We start from the raw sequence: 16058 nt of genomic DNA, 5'->3' as shown, positions 1-16058 counted from the left end.
TTGATACGATTGGATGAGAAACTGACCCAGGTGTCGTCCTGAAAAGTATGCTTTCACACCTGATGGCCTTCTACCCCCTTAATTATCTTCTTTTAGGAGCTAGAGACACTCCAGTGGTTTTTAAAAGGGATGGGCATAGGGGCGCCTGGGTGGCGCAGTCGGTTAAGCGTCCGACTTCAGCCAGGTCACGATCTCGCGGTCTGTGAGTTCGAGCCCCGCGTCAGGCTCTGGGCTGATGGCTCAGAGCCTGGAGCCTGTTTCTGATTCTGTGTCTCCCTCTTTCTCTGCCCCTCCCCCGTTCATGCTCTGTCTCTCTCTGTCCCAAAAATAAATAAACGTTGAAAAAAAAAATTTTTTTTAAATAAAAAAATAAAAGGGATGGGCATAATCATTAGCTGCTGGTTGCGCTGGCACCAGCTTTGGGTTGCTGGGCCCATCCCAGGTACATGATCCCATCCCAGGAGTCTGAGAGGGGGAACTGGCCATCTGAAGCCCTGACAGACTAGGGCCGGTGGTCTTTCAGCAGTGTTGGGGGATCAGATGATGGGTTGTATCGTGGGAAATCCTCTTCATGATGGGGATTTTGTCCTGCTGGAGAGAGAAAATCATGTTTAGAAATGGGGGAGCAGGTGATGATGATCTGAGACCCTCAAATGCTGGGATCTAGAAGGACATCCTGAGTGGACAGCTGCTCAGCCACCTCAGCAAAAGGAGGTTTGATCCCCAAGACAGAGGGGGATTGTTCCTTCGAATATTACCTAGAGGTCACCTCATTAAGCTTAACCTGAACACACTATTTAAAATCAGATCCACTGACACACCTGAGCCTCCGTTTCTTGCTTCACTCTCCCTTTCCCACAGCACTTATCTTTTCTACAAATTGCAATTAACTTATTAATGACTTAGGATTGGGGTGCCTGGGTGGCTCAGTCAGTTGGGCGACTGACCTGCTCAGGTCATGATCTCGCAGTTTGTGAGTTCAAGCCCCGCGTCCGGCTCTGTGCTGACAGCTCAGAACCTGGAGCCTACTTCGGATTCTGTGTCTCCTCCCTCTCTCTACCCCTCCCCTGCTCACGCTCTGTGTCTGTCTCTCAATAATAAATAAACATTAAAAAAAAATTTTTTAAATGACTTAGGATTGATTTTCATCATCATGTGTTTCTATCAGAATGGAAGCTCCACACAGGCAGAGATCAGAGATCTTTGGTTCATGAAAATTCAGTTGAACTGTATAAAAAGAAATTCCCACTTTGGGAGGTTAATACAGTGCTATGTCCCAAGAATACAGAACAGTGCCTGCTACGTGGTAGGCCCTCAGTGAATAAATATTTACTGAATGAATGACAGAGAAGTAGCACCGATTCTGCATGTCAGTAGGACAACAGGAAAAGGATATGTGGGAAATAGTTTCATTTGTGGTTGAAATTTTCCTCACAAGCCTCTTCCAGGGAAAAGAAGGCTCAAAGTATCCATTCTGTGGCAAATATTTTTTTGTATGTTAATGTGCATAAAGTGCTATGTGAGAGATTGACGTTAACACCTATACCTACACCTCTTCCAAAAGGTCCTTTCAAACCTCCTGCTCTGGCTTGCCACACTGCTGCCTCCTTTATTCTGGCACTTCTGCTCCAGCAGAGAATAGGAGGACTCCATTCCAGTGAGTCTGCAGTTTTTTCCTTATTCATTTACCCTCTTATATCCTCGCTTCCATCTGTGCTCTTCATGGCTCACCATTACGATGAGTCCATTATAAATACCCTCTCTCCGTCACACCTTCCTGGCAAACCCTCACCACTGCCTACAACAAACCCTCCACTTCCAGCCGAGAAATTGAATCAATGCCTATGTGTTCATATATGGAAACCAGAGTTTATCTTTTTTTTTTTTTTTTTAATTTTTTTTTCAACGTTTATTTATTTGGGGGACAGAGAGAGACAGAGCATGAACGGGGGAGGGGCAGAGAGAGAGGGAGACACAGAATGGGAAACAGGCTCCAGGCTCTGAGCCATCAGCCCAGAGCCCGACGCGGGGCTCGAACTCACGGACTGCGAGATCGTGACCTGGCTGAAGTCGGACACTTAACCGACTGCGCCACCCAGGCGCCCCTGGAAACCAGAGTTTAGAATTAAGAGATCTGTTCAAGGCACATATAGCTAACCGTGGAAGTAATCTCGTTGTTTTGATTTTTAGGTAAGCTCTACACACAACATGGGGCTTGAACTCATGACCCCAAGGTCAAGAGTCACATGCTGTACCAACTGAGCCAGCAAGGCACCCCACCATAGGAGCCATCTTAATAATAATAACAACCAACATTTATGAAGCAAATGCTTTATGTCAGGCATTGACACAAACATTATCTCATTTAATTTTCATAACAACCCTCTCCCCTCTGTAGATCAATATGGGAAGGTTCAGGGAGGTTGAGTAAACTGCCCAAAGTTATCCTGCTAGCCAGTAGTCTACATTTCAATCATTTGGCAACTGTTTCTTAAGCCAATAATCCCTTCAAGCAGTGTACTGGGAATTAAGTCTACACTGGTGAACAGAACAGACACAGTCTTTACCCTAATGATGACATAGTAATGGACAATATTTATTAAGCTCCTACTAGGTCCTTGGCATTATTTTGTTTTACTCTCGCCACAACTTTGTAATACAGACACTATTAACAGGATATACAATTTTGAATGAGAAATTGAGTTTGAAAGAACCTTCCCCAAATCCTAGAGCTGGTACGTGAACTGGTTAGGACAGGTATATGAATTCACAAAATCTGACTCCCAAGTTCATTTTTCCTGTCATTATGCTATGCTTCTTCCTGGAGCTTGAAGTCTAGTAGGTGAGAAGGACACTAACAGTAAACCACAAAAAAAAACATGAGATTTTCAGGCTACCTTATAGACCCCTTGGAAAAATCACCTAGGGCCAGTGGACCTCTTATTATGCTTTGATAACATCACCTTCCTCTGGCCTGCCAGGTCCATGGAGGTTGTGGAACTGTGTGTGTGGATGTCTGCCAGGTTGCTCATTCTTACAATATGCATGATGTCAAGCAAACCCAATTTTTATATCGTGGTTTCTATTGAATGTAAAAAACAAAAACAAAAACAAAAAAACAAAACCTGTCAAGTTAAAAAGAAAGAAAGTGCTTATAAACATTCCAAACATTTTGTTTTGTGTTGGCTGGAGTTGGAGTCTAAATAAAAGCTGCAAGTGTGACTAATAATTATAATCTAATTTAGTGCACTGAATTGGAAAGGAGTAATTACTGCTTAGGACTTCTTGGAGTAAATGATTTATGGTTGACCTACAGTAAATTATTATTGGAATTAATAGTGAGAAAGGGAGGAATTTGAATGCAAATTAAGTTTGGAGCCCTTTCTGTTTAGGTTGATAGAATAGTGGAAAATCCCAGGGTCTTATGTTATTTGGCTGAATCTGGACTTGAGATAGATGTGGGATAAACATTCTGTTGGTGTCGGTAGGTCTTCGGTGTAAAGACACAGGCCTCATGCCGGACCTAGAACTTTCCTGATCTGATCAGATAAGAGCCCTGAAGGAAAAACGATTTCCTTTTCCAAGAGAAAAATGTATTCTCATAGAGCGCTTACATGCCCCAAGATTGTTGTACTCTCTTCAACATGTCGGTCTCTGGAGCCACCAAAGCCACCACCACCACCATGTATTGAGTGCTGACAGTGAGCCATTAGTTATGTCCAAGGTTTCCCAACCTCTACAAGATTAACGGATTTGTTGTGGGATGCTGTTCTGTGCGTGTGGGATGTTGAAAACCATCCTTTGCCTCTACGCCCTAGATGCCAGTCACATCCCTCCACCCCGTTGTGCCAACCAATATAATGTCTTCAGACATTGTTGAATATACCCTGGGGAAGAGGGTACAGTTATCCCCAGTGAGAACCACTGTGTAACACCCTTTATGTGCATTATCTAGTTCATTCTTTACAATAGCCTATAAGGCATGTGTATTAGTACCTACTTCACAGATGAAAACACTGAGGCTTATACTTGGCCAGAGTCACAAGGCTAATACATGTTGAAGCCAGGGTTTAAACGTATCTGTATTGACCTAAGCCTCTGCTTTCAGGTGAGTGATATTTTTGATATTACAATCACCTCTGTCATTTTTAATGAATAAGCAGCAGTTAAGTGATTTGGTCAACATCATACAATTAATTTGTAGCAGAGGTGGGGCTATAAGCAAGGCATCCTTAAACCAGCTGATCATAAGAAGTAGAAATTCAGCTGATAAATGAAAAGTGTACTCATAGTTGTGTTGCTGGTCTTAAGTTTCTTCTTGTCTCTGTCGAATGGTACTCTTTTATTTGTACTATTTAGATTTGGAATATAAGGGGGTCTTTAAGCTTCTGTCAACTAACTCTGAAACACATACTGAGATTTTAAAATCGGTTTCTTAACATTGGAAAGAAACAGACCTTTGAGTTGTTACTGCTTTATAATTATGTTTAAAAGCATTTCAACCCACCCAGATGTTTTACCAGCCCATTTTTCCACCAACAAGTAGAAAGAAAGCCAAACAATCCAGTGAGAATTCTGTTCTATTACTAGCATACTCTGGTCCTGCTGGCGGGCCAGTAGATAAAGGGGTAGGTAGCTGCATGACTATAATAAAACAGCACCGACAGCCTTGGATTAGAACTTTTCAATGTCCATTCCAGCTAGCATTATTATTCAATTCCACATGTAACACAGTGGGACCTGATCTGAAATTTCTGCCCAGTGAGTGTCTGGCCACAGAAATCAATGTTTTCTCTACGGTAGACAGGCAAGTGCTTTCAGAATCTGTTAGGCTGAAGAAATCTAATAGAGAAATCTGCATAATTAGCTCTTTGACTAATCTTGCTATTGCCTTGGAGTAAGAGGCAATTAATACTGCAAAACCAGTTTCAAATATTTGAACTGTGGGGGTAGGGGGAGTACAAGCTTTTCAGATCTAGAGTGAGAAGCATATTCTCCCTGGAAGGTCTTCAACCTTTTGGGATATAGAGCTTTCCTGGGAGCAAGTAGGTTTCTTTGGGTTCTGAGGTGCTGCTGGGTTCCAATAAATCTATGCTCATGGACTTTCCAAGGCTAGGGATCCCAATCATAAATGTGGTCAGTGAGCAGGACTGGACCAAGGAAGAGAAGTCAGCAGGGCAAAGAACCAACATCAGCAGGCAAATAATACCTACCTGGTGATAATAGAAGATGTAGAGAATAATTTCAAGATTTAAAAGCACAGGATAGCAGAGATTTTTTTTAGACTTTCAGATGGACTCTGCTAGCAGGAACCACTACTGACATCGAGTACAGAGTTCAAAAGCCCATCCATGGACTCAGATCACCTGGGTTCCAATGCTAGCTCTCCCACTTGCCGTGTGACCTGGGATGAGCTGTTCAATTCCTCTTGTCTTTGTCGTCTTCATCATAGGACAGGTTCATAGTAAGGGCAACCTCATAGAGTTGTTTGTAAGGCTTACCTGAGATAATGCCAAGAAAATATTAGATCTGGCCATAAAACATAGCACTTAGTGAATTCTGGCTGTTGTTGTACAATCTAGCCTCTTTAGTAATGGGGCAACTAAGGTTTCACAAAGTTGTGGCAATGCTGGACTCCATGTCTTCTCTGTCCCTAGAATCAAAAGGCTTTCTTATGAATCACTACAGGCTTTTCACAATATCTCGGCAGGGCAGGGAAATGACATGAAAGGACTCCAGCTATACAGTGGGTCTGGCACACATGTGAGCTTTCAGAGCTCATGAAAAGCAGCAAACTCTTCTCTCCATCTGAGGGACATCCTTCTTCCACACAGTGACATCTAGGGCATCTGTGAGCCATTGCTTTTGAACATGGGAAAAAGAAACATTGATATATATCCCATCTTTGTCCATTTAGGATGCCACTGTATATACATATGTGTGGTTTAAGCTTTAGGATAAAGCAGAAAATCCTAAATGTCTACAGAGGGAAATTTCTACCAAAGTGTTGGGGTTAATCACACCTTGAGGAGAAGTAAAATGAGATCCCTCTGCATATGTTTAGGTTTACTTGTTGAATACATTTGGATTTATCTCACACCTTTTTGAGTACCTAGAGTAAATATAGATTTTAACTGGTCAGCAAATCATGACCATAGATGGTTTAGGTTTCACTGTCTAATAGACCTGGTCTTTCTAAGCAACATAAAACAGTTGAACTGATCATCATTAGACCTTCTTTGAACAGTCACTGAGAAATGAAGTCATTGAGAAGTAAACCTTGGTTTTGCTCACATTAGTGGGCATGGAAAAAGGAATTAGGCCTATTCTGATAGAAAGAGCCAGCAGGCAGAGAACATGGACTAGATCATGCGAGGACTATAGGATGGTGATTGGAGGTCAACTAAATCTGTCCTCTGATTTCCTGAGACCCGGCCCTATTCTTCCAACATTTCTCTAACCAAGTGCTTCATGAGGCAGAGCCCAACACAGCCTCATCACAGTTTAGAGAGGCCATTACGGCATCCATCACCAGCCATCCTCATCTTAAGAAATAGAAGGCCTAGATCACTGGTATATCCTTTACTGAGACTAACACAAAAGAATAGGGAGAGGTAGATGAATGGTGTTGCTTGTTTTCTCTGTCCACTTTCCTCTTTTAAAATGTTCAATTCGGGGTGCCTGGGTGGCTTGGTCGGTTGAGCGTCCGACTTCAGCTCAGGTCATGATCTCACAGTCCGTGAGTTCGAGCCCCGCGTCGGGCTCTGTGCTGACAGCTCAGAGCCTGGAGCCTGTTTCAGATTCTGTGTCTCCCTGTCTCTCTGACCCTACCCCATTCATGCTCTGTCTCTCTCTGTCTCAAAAATAAATAAACGTTACAAAAAATATTTATAAATAAATAAATAAATAAATAAATAAATAAATAAATAAAATGTTCAATTCGATTAAGCCACGTTGAGGTAAAGAGGGTTGAAGTAGCCCCAGATCAATGCCTCACTAACTCAGATGACATTTGTAACAAGATTAATACACATCCAGGGTGCAGATAAACTCTTTCAGAGGCTGAGGAAAAAACAATCACCTTGACCAGGCTGCAGGGGCGGGACTGAAGGTTATTAGAAACCTGAGGTATTTATGGATGAGGTGACACTTTAACTCCAGGAGACTGGAGTTTGGAAAAAGGATGTCATTTTTTTCAGACAGCTAGGACAGCTCTTGAGGACTCTGCATATCTCTGATGTGACTGTTTGGTGCTTTGATGAAAGGAAGGATGGTTTATTTATACTTTTAACCTTTCCTATTTCCCATTTCATCCTTCCAACGTTAGGTTAATGACTTTTCTTCTTCAGTATTGTGGATGAATTAGGTTGTGTCACAGGGATAAACACACAATGTGCAAAGTCATCATTTTTGGAGACTATGGACATCAACAAAATTACTGACTTTCGGGAAAACAGAAAGGAAGAATATGATTTATGTTATATAAACTCTTTAAATTGAACATGCATACCTCTGAGTACGCTCTTAGGCTTAGGAAAGCAATTTGAGAGGTTTGCGAAATTTAAGGACAGCTTGTGCAATTGAAATTTTTTTAATGGAATTTCTTTTTTTCTAAAACAGTTTGAGGTATTTCAACATGGGTCACGTAGGAGCCACCAAAGATCATTACTGATCTTTAAGTACAGAAATCCCACGGGCCCTTGTGTCAGTGAAAGAAGTAAAATGTTACCTGATTGCTTAATTCAAGCATAGTAAGGTTTCTCAGCTCAAGGAGGAGAAGGACGTATTTAGAAGTAAAAGCACATCCAGTTTCATACACAGATAAAAATGAAACAGAACATAAAGATAACCAAATTAGAAATTATCGTTAGGGAACACATCACTTTCCTCACAATAAAACACTTCCAGGTTCTGACATTTTCAAGATAGGTGACCTTGGGCGAGGGGCTTAATCTCTCCATGCCCTACTTCCCCCATCTATCGTGCTAGGAGGCTTCATTGAGATAATGTATACAAAATGTCTGGTATTGTAACTTTCCCAAAGTAACCACTCTATAAGTATTAGCAATTTTTTTCTTACTTACTTGCAATTTTTGCTATCTTACTCAATTTTAAGTGGCCACAAGCCACCTTTCATCTTTTGGGAATAGGCAAGAGTAAATTATAGATTAATCTGTTCATTGCGTGGCAGCCACAGAAATAGAGAATGACCCTTGGATGTGGGATGGACTATTGTATTTTTATGTCACAAAATCACCTCTTGTACTGAACCAGAATCAGGGACTTCAGCAAGGGATGGGAACTGGGGGTGTCCCAAACTGGCAGATGGCTCAGATAAACTTCTGAGCGGATGGGCCAAACATATATCTGTTCTGCCCAGACCAGTCAGGGCTCATGCCTGTTGTCTTGGCATCATTACTTATAGCCCCCTTGACACTAAAGTGTTCTGGTTGGACAATAAAATTTATGGTTACCATAATGACTACTTCATTGAGATGTCCCCGGAAAGAGGACAAGTTGACACTGAGTGAGACAGGGGCCTTAAGAGAAGCCAGAAAACCGTTCCCGAGGTCTCCGCCTAAAGGTTGACCTGTGTCATCTTACAGAAAAGACGTCTTCAGTGTCTCAGTCCTAATAAAGATTTAAGGAGTTTGTGTGTGTGATTTCATTGAATATTTAAAAATACAGCTCCCTAAACACAGTCTGGTTAATTAGGTCATGTGAGCCTTAACTCTCTGTTTTTCTTAATTTCAGTATGTTTGAACTGAGAGCCAGGGATGTGAACAGGCTTTCTTTGGGTCCACTGGGGTGACTGAGCCTCAGTGGAGGTCCCTGGAGCTTGGGGTCTGGTCCTCAGCGGGGCAGATCCACAAATCGAATTTTCTAATCCAATCGGACCCCAGGACTGAGTCCAGCAGGGGAAGAGCTCCTGGCTTCAAGGACAATGAAAATAATAGCTACCAAGTGTCACGGTCTATTCTGAGCACTTTGAAGAAGTTATTTGAACTCTTTTGTTTCTAAAGCATAGAGTATGAAGCAGAGTGTTCCTGGGGTATGACCTGTCTTAATCCCATAGCAGACACTTAGGGCCATGAGTCGTGTTGTGCCCAGGAGGAGCACAGGATTTCTCAGTAAGAGAGGTGTCCATGGATTCCATAAAAACACTGCATGTTTTGTGTTTGTGACCTGTAGGGTCCTTTAGAGCATGGGACACAGGGCAGGGGCCCCTCTTGCTCAAGCATAAGGATAGAATTAGAGTTCAGGAATATTGTTATCTCCTATTTTGCAGGTAAAGAACTTGAGCCACAAGATTAAGAATTTTGTTCAGAGTGACACAGATCGCTAATCAGAGACAAGGTTTATAATCCCAGCTTTGTTATCCAGGAGCCTGTGCTTTTAGCTGCTTTGCAATATGTCTGCCTTAGGTGCTCCTGACTGGTTATTACTACATTTTATATCCCTGTACACACACATTCTTTGAGTCACAGGAAGCCACAATTCTGCTATAAACACGTGTGTCCATTCTCTGCTTTTTTTCTGCCCCGCATTCCTTGTTCATTATCTATGGCCATCCGTGAATTCAACGTAATTGTGTACCTACTCCGTCCCAGGGACTCTCCTAAGTTTTGAGGAAGTTTTGAGACACACAAAGTCTCTGCCCTCAAAGAGTTTTCATTCTATAGGAAGGAGGGAAAGAGAGAATGAAAATGTATGTACAGAATAGATACCTGTTTTTTTAATCATTTTTATTTTTTACCAGAGACACTTTGACCTTAGGCAAAATTTACCTAGAACACTAATATCATATATCAACATATCAGAAAGGATACTGTGGTGGGGGGGGAGGCAAGTGCAGAGCCCAGAGAGCAAGCCCCCAGCAGTCTTCTGTCCTCCTCAGCCCCCCGCAGTCCTCAAGGCCCCTCTAGAGAACACAGTTTGAAAGCCATTGATCTAGAATATCCGTTGTTAGGGTAATAGAATTCAAAACAATTTTTTTCTCCGAATCCAGAAACTTCTCCACAAAAGGCAGAAGAGAAGGAAAACAATTTTATTGTTGAAAAAGTATTAAACCTGGGCATGATGCACATCACAGGCGGTTGCTAAGACATTGCGGAGACAGAAAGAAACCTCAGCCTTTGATATAGCCAAGCAGATACCACCCTTTACATACATGGTCTCAAGACAAATAATAACTAGTCCTCAGGTAAGAAGTCTTGACAGCACCATTGGTCACAAATAGTTCATTCTAGATTCACCTGTTAACTGGAATGACTATTCATGTTAGTTAATTGGCTTTATCCAGAGGGAAAGCAAACATCTCCTATTTTTATGTGCTCCTACCTTACAGCTTAGAGCAAGGTGCTCATTGAAATTAGGCTCCTATCCTCCCACAGAAACTGGGATATGGGGGGGGGGGTCTATTTCCCTTGATGTTTAGATTTCAAAAACTAGGTCCCGAGTTCTTGAGAAAGACTTCCTAGATCACAAAGTTGACAATAGGTTTATTTAGTTTCTAAAAGGATTTATATATATTTCAAAGAAACAGAAAAAACTTAGTTATGTGCTTTATTTAAAATTAAATATTCTGGGGGCACCTGGGTAGCTCAGTTGGTTGAGGGTCCTACTCTTTTGATTTCAGCTCAGGTCATGATCTCACAGTCATGAGATTAAGCCCTGCATCAGGTTCTGTGCTGATGGCATGAGACTGCTTGGGATTCTCTCTCACCCTCTCTGCCTGTTCCCTGCTCGCTTGCTCTCTCTCTTTCTCTCTCTCTCTCTCAAAATAAGTAAATAAACATTTTTTAAAAAGTAAATGCTCCAGGTAACAAGTTTGGGGGAAAAGTCTCTTCCCTTTTCAACAGGGGAAATTAAACTTATTTTTAGTTTGTACTTGTCCCTACATCCTTCAGATATAGGCAGCTGATTTTAAAAAATAAAGACAAAAACAAAACAAAATCTAAAACCCTGTTTTCCACCAGAAGGATGTGACGGTTTTGGAGAAATGGGTTTACAGAAAAATAAATGCCCTCCTGATCTCAGTTCACATCCATTGGAGTAAAGCAGATGTTTCTGACCCTATAACTGGTCTGTGATAAGCCTGCTTCAAACCTTTGGCCCACATTTCCCAAAAGCATCACCCAAAGGGTGAACCTTTCTTCCTCTGGCCCTGAGGACTCAGAAGTATTACCATATCCCACGCAGCTAGAATAAAAGAGTTCAGAAAGGATGACGTTGACTTAGAATCATATATTGTTGAAGCCCAAAGGTGTCTGAGAGGTCATGCAGTCCGATGTTAACCGAAGGGTACACTGATGGGTTGTGTGTATCTGAAGTCGCTTAACTCACAAGTCAATGTCTACAGTAGAACAGAGGAAACAAGTAGACTATTTCTCATCTTGCAAACAAGCTCTGTGTCCAGATGCGGTGTCTCTGGTCTCTGGTCTCTAGGGGTGTGGAATCTGGGAAGGGGCACAGAAATGCTGTATACAAGCAATTGCATTTGGGATTCAGTGCCCTCTCAGCTCTGCAGTAACTGCTTCTTCATCCCCCTCTCCTGTTATGTAAAGCAAACATGATGAAGTCGTTCTGCTGTTAGGGATTACAGAAGACAGTGACATCAAAGAGACTCTGGCTGAATTTAGAAGGCCTAATATAAAAGAAAAACAAAATGAAGAGAAGGAAACATCTATAGCATTAAAAACTTGGGAATGCCTGAAGACTGTCATCCATTCCCACTTTCATTTTGCAGATGGGAAAGTAAATGAAGAGAAACTATCTCCCTGCCTCTGCAGGGGCAGGTATATGGCTTTAAAGGACAAGCAGACCTTGGCTTGTAACATCAGACCATTCCAGATCTACAAGGTTGTTCAATTCCACTTGAACCATATTTTCTCTTCACTTCAGCAGTTCACACCCCCCCCCACCCCCGCCCCGCCATCATACATGGTTGATATGATGTATACGAACCCACGTATTGTTACCATATTGTAGGCCATACGACCACTGGGACCAAGCTTGCTGAAGACAACCTTGAGTTCATACCTACTCCAGTTGGTTGTTGAAAGATTATAAGATTTTATGGGGGTAAGTAGGCATCACTAAGGGCTCCTGATATCTCAACTCAAAACACAAGGCTTTTCCCTAAGGAACAAAGGGTTTGAACCCCATATTAGGCATCCCAACTTTTAAGACATACACTTGAGACACGATCCCCCAAAACATCTAACTTTGCAAAACCAGTGAGGCTTGTGTTCTAAGACCTACAAAACTCTAACAATCTGCATAACTGCTCTTACAGGACTTCTGGGCTCAGAGGCAGATCATCATTCCCAGGCTTAAAGTGAAGGAGGCTCACCTGCTTATATTAAAACATTATCCTGAGGGGCAGGCATCTAATTTAACACATGCATCTAGAAGCCTGGTGGAACACTCTTCAGGGAGGGAGGCGGGCAGGCAACATCTCTGTGCTCTCCTTTTGCTGTGCCCCAGAGCGCCAGCACTCCGGCAGGGGTTGGGGTGGGGGGGTACTTTTACATGCGTCTGTTGCCCTGATTTGTGTGGCCTCCATTTAGGGGATGCCTCTTGACTTCCTGGCTCTGGAGGCCAAGAAAGCTTGCATTTCTGGTCCCATGAGGCTGCAGTAATCAATGTCACCCAGAAAGGAGCTCGTACCCCTGTCTGGCACCCCAATTTTTGCAACTGCTACCAGGGGACACCTCCACATCACCTGCCTCTAATGGCCAATGGGGCGTACTTCCATGGGCCCCCCAGGACTGTAACCAACAGAATTTTCAAACAGCTACCACCCCGAAGGCATAGCAGAAGGCAGCAGACCCAGGAACTCAGTCTTTCTGTGAAGGAGGCCTGTTAGGTAATCATCATGACTGTGGCTAGAAGGGCAGGTTTCTAACTCAACATGATAAAGGGGTCAATCCAACAAGAAGATCTACATATCCATGTATATTTGTACATATCTATGAACCCAACATTGAAGCACCTAATTATATAAAGCAAATATCAACATACCTAGAAGGAGAAATAGACAGCAACATGATAATAGTAGGCAACTTTAATACCTCACTTACATCAATGGATGGATCATCCAGACAGAAAATCAACAAGAAAATATTGGCCTTAGATGACACATCAGACCAGATGGACTTAACATATGTTACAGAATATTCCGCCCAGAAGAATATACATTCTTCTCAAGTACACATGAAACATTTTTCAAGATAGATCGTATCTCAGGCTATAAAACAAGTCTTGATAAGTTTAGGAGGATTGAAGTCATAGTTCACCTTGATTAACATAGTTTCCCAACTTATTTGAACATGGAACAGTTTTTTGAAGACATGCCTATGTGTGTGTGTATGTATATATGTATGTATGTATTTATATCCTAAGGACACCAATTGGGGAAACACTGCAATTGTTGCCCAGACACATGCTATTATTGCCTTACAGACTCTTGAGCTTCTGACAGTGGTGTTAGTGTATAAGGTTATGGCTAAAATGGATCATACTATTTTCATTTGAAGTCTCGAGGGCACAGGATGGCACCAGGTCACGTCCCCTGCAGAGAGCTCGCTCAGGTTCCCCTTACCCAAGCCTGGGATAGGTTCTCTTCTGCAGAGACACCTGCCGAGGTATCTACCACTGCATAACAAATCATCACAAAATTTAGTGGCTGGAAACAACTTACTATACCCGATAGCTCTGGGAGTTGACTGGACTCTGCTGAGCAGCACCTTCTTGGGATTCGTCATGCTGTTGCAGTCATAGAGCAGCTGGGGCTGGATCATCTGAAGACTTGACTGGGTGGAGGTCCAAAATGATACCTTCAGTTAACTGGAAGTTGCTACTCATCAGATGAAAGGTCTGCTAGGGCTGTCAACCAGATTACCTACCTGTAATTTCACCACTTGGCTTGGGTTTCTCATTGCACGGTGACTGTGATCTGTGAGAGAACATCGTCTAAGAAATCCAGCCAGAAGCTGGTTTTATAGGGGAGGAAATATTTTCCTTCTACCCTTCTAGGTTTTGTGACTGGTCTAACCATTAAAATAACGTGAGACCGAGTACCAGGAGAAAAACAAATTGAATTATGTACATACTTCTGAAATCCCCCACAAAGTTACGAGGCTCAAAAGGAGCCGGGCAGTTGAGGCTTATCTAAAATCTTGAGCTAAGAAAAGGGATAGGGCTCTGGAGCCGCAAATGGAAGGAAGGCCATTCACAGGAAGGCAAGGGGAGGAAATGTTTGGAAAACATCTCTGGTTCCCAATTACACAGATAAGTTTCCTAAGCAAAAAGTTATTTCTGGTATTAAGTGTCTTCCTGGCACAGGCCCCTTTTTTAATGTAAATTTCCTTTGTAATAGCAGTTAAGCAAGAGGTAAAGAGCTTCTCCTGAGTCTGCTGGGTGTTGGTTACCTTTAGCTCAAAATAATCCTCATGCCAAAGTGGCAAATTTTGGGAAGACTTCTTCTGAACCCCTTCAGTTTCTTAAGCCCTAAGCTGAAATCCCTGAACATCATTCCCATTATGTTCTGTTGGTCAAGTAAGTCACTTGGTAGAGAAATTCTCTACCTAATTCTCAGGTCAAGTTCTGTCGGTCAAGTAAGTCACTTGGTAGAGAAATTCTCTACCTAATTCTCAGGTCAAGTTCTGTCGGTCAAGTAAGTCACTTGGTAGAGAAATTCTGTACCTAATTCTCAGGTAGAGAAATTAGACTCTACCTAGCTAGACTCTACCCTTCATCTAGACTCTACCTAGATGAAGGGATAGCAAAGAACCTGTAACATTTTCTTTTATACCTATCAAAACACTTGGTACTTTGTATTACAATTGCTTGTTTACTTGAACTTCTTTCCTATTACACTATCACCTCTTTCAGGGTATCGCTGTTTTTGGTGTCCTGGTCATTGCTGTATCTTACTAATTAGGAGTCAATGAATGTTGAATAACCAACTGATTGAAGGAGTGAGTGGTGAACAAAGGAAACAAGGAATGTAAGCTGAACTTTACAAAGTTTAACTGTGAAAGTGATATCAATTTGTGACATTTTTTACATTTTTATTTACCAAAATGAAATACACTTGAGCATATACAGAAAGACAAGAGCTAATAGAGAAACTGAAATTATAAGGAGAACGGAGGGTGGGTAGAACCACGTTCTTTATGAGATCCAAAGGATAGGATCCAAAACAAGGTGAAGGAATTGGCCTTGCGAAAGAGAATTATCTCCAGTAGCATACAAAGGAGAAAGGAAAGGCTGTGGGTGGTAGAGATAAGCTTGTGAGCAGAGAGGGAAGAACTGGGGGATGAGGTCTGATGTCTGACCCCCTGAAACAATGAAAAATATGGGAAGAAAGTAGACCTGCATTCTAGCTCTAAATTCCCTAATTTCTTCAGTGATTTTTCATTCAGTATCGCTACATTGTGCCAACTATGTACACATGATGTAGCACTGTGCTAGTGATTTCCACCAATAGTGGAGTGAGCCTATCAGTCCCCAAACATTTTAAAGAACTCTTCAAACTTGATTATAGAAAATGAGTGATGGGCATTGAGGAGGGCGCTTGTTGGGATGAGCACTGGGTGTTGTATGTAAGTGATGAATCATGGGAATCTACCCTCAAAACCAAGAACACATCTTATACACTGTATGTTAACTAACCTGCTAAACTGACAATAAATTATATTGAAAGAAAACAAAAGAAAAGAGAAAAAGAATATGAGTTTGGCGCCCGGTTACCTCAGTTGGTAGAACACACAACTCTTGATCTCGGGGTTGTAAGTTTGACCCCATGTTGGGTGCAGAGACTACTTAACAATAAAATCTTTAAAAAAATTTTTTTAAACCTCACTCTAGTTATTTAAATATACATTATTTAGAAGCAAAATGAATTTGGGGAAAATCCTAATGACCCCACTACTATCATTCACCCTCCTCATGACTCCTATCTATTACCACAAAGTCACAAAGAAATTTACAGTTGACAGTAGCTTAAGAAAGAACAGAGGGAATAAGGGGGGGTGTTGTTGAATTTGATT

General features: G+C 41.9%; 1 long non-coding RNA gene across 1 annotated transcript in view; it reads right to left on the bottom strand.

Moving 5' to 3' along the window:
- Positions 1-380: 380 nt before the first annotated feature.
- LOC123576805 overlaps positions 381-16058 on the bottom strand; it is a 32301-nt gene continuing 16623 nt past the window's right edge. The window contains exons 2-3 of the long non-coding RNA XR_006701591.1: positions 13706-13817; positions 381-591 (exon numbers count right to left, since the gene is read on the bottom strand). This is a non-coding gene — a long non-coding RNA (uncharacterized LOC123576805). The remainder of the gene's footprint in view (positions 592-13705; positions 13818-16058) is intronic.

Source organism: Leopardus geoffroyi, chromosome D2 (assembly GCF_018350155.1).
Source record: "Leopardus geoffroyi isolate Oge1 chromosome D2, O.geoffroyi_Oge1_pat1.0, whole genome shotgun sequence".
NCBI classification, from domain to species: Eukaryota; Metazoa; Chordata; class Mammalia; order Carnivora; family Felidae; genus Leopardus; species Leopardus geoffroyi.
This window is presented reverse-complemented; position numbering and strand designations above follow the sequence as displayed.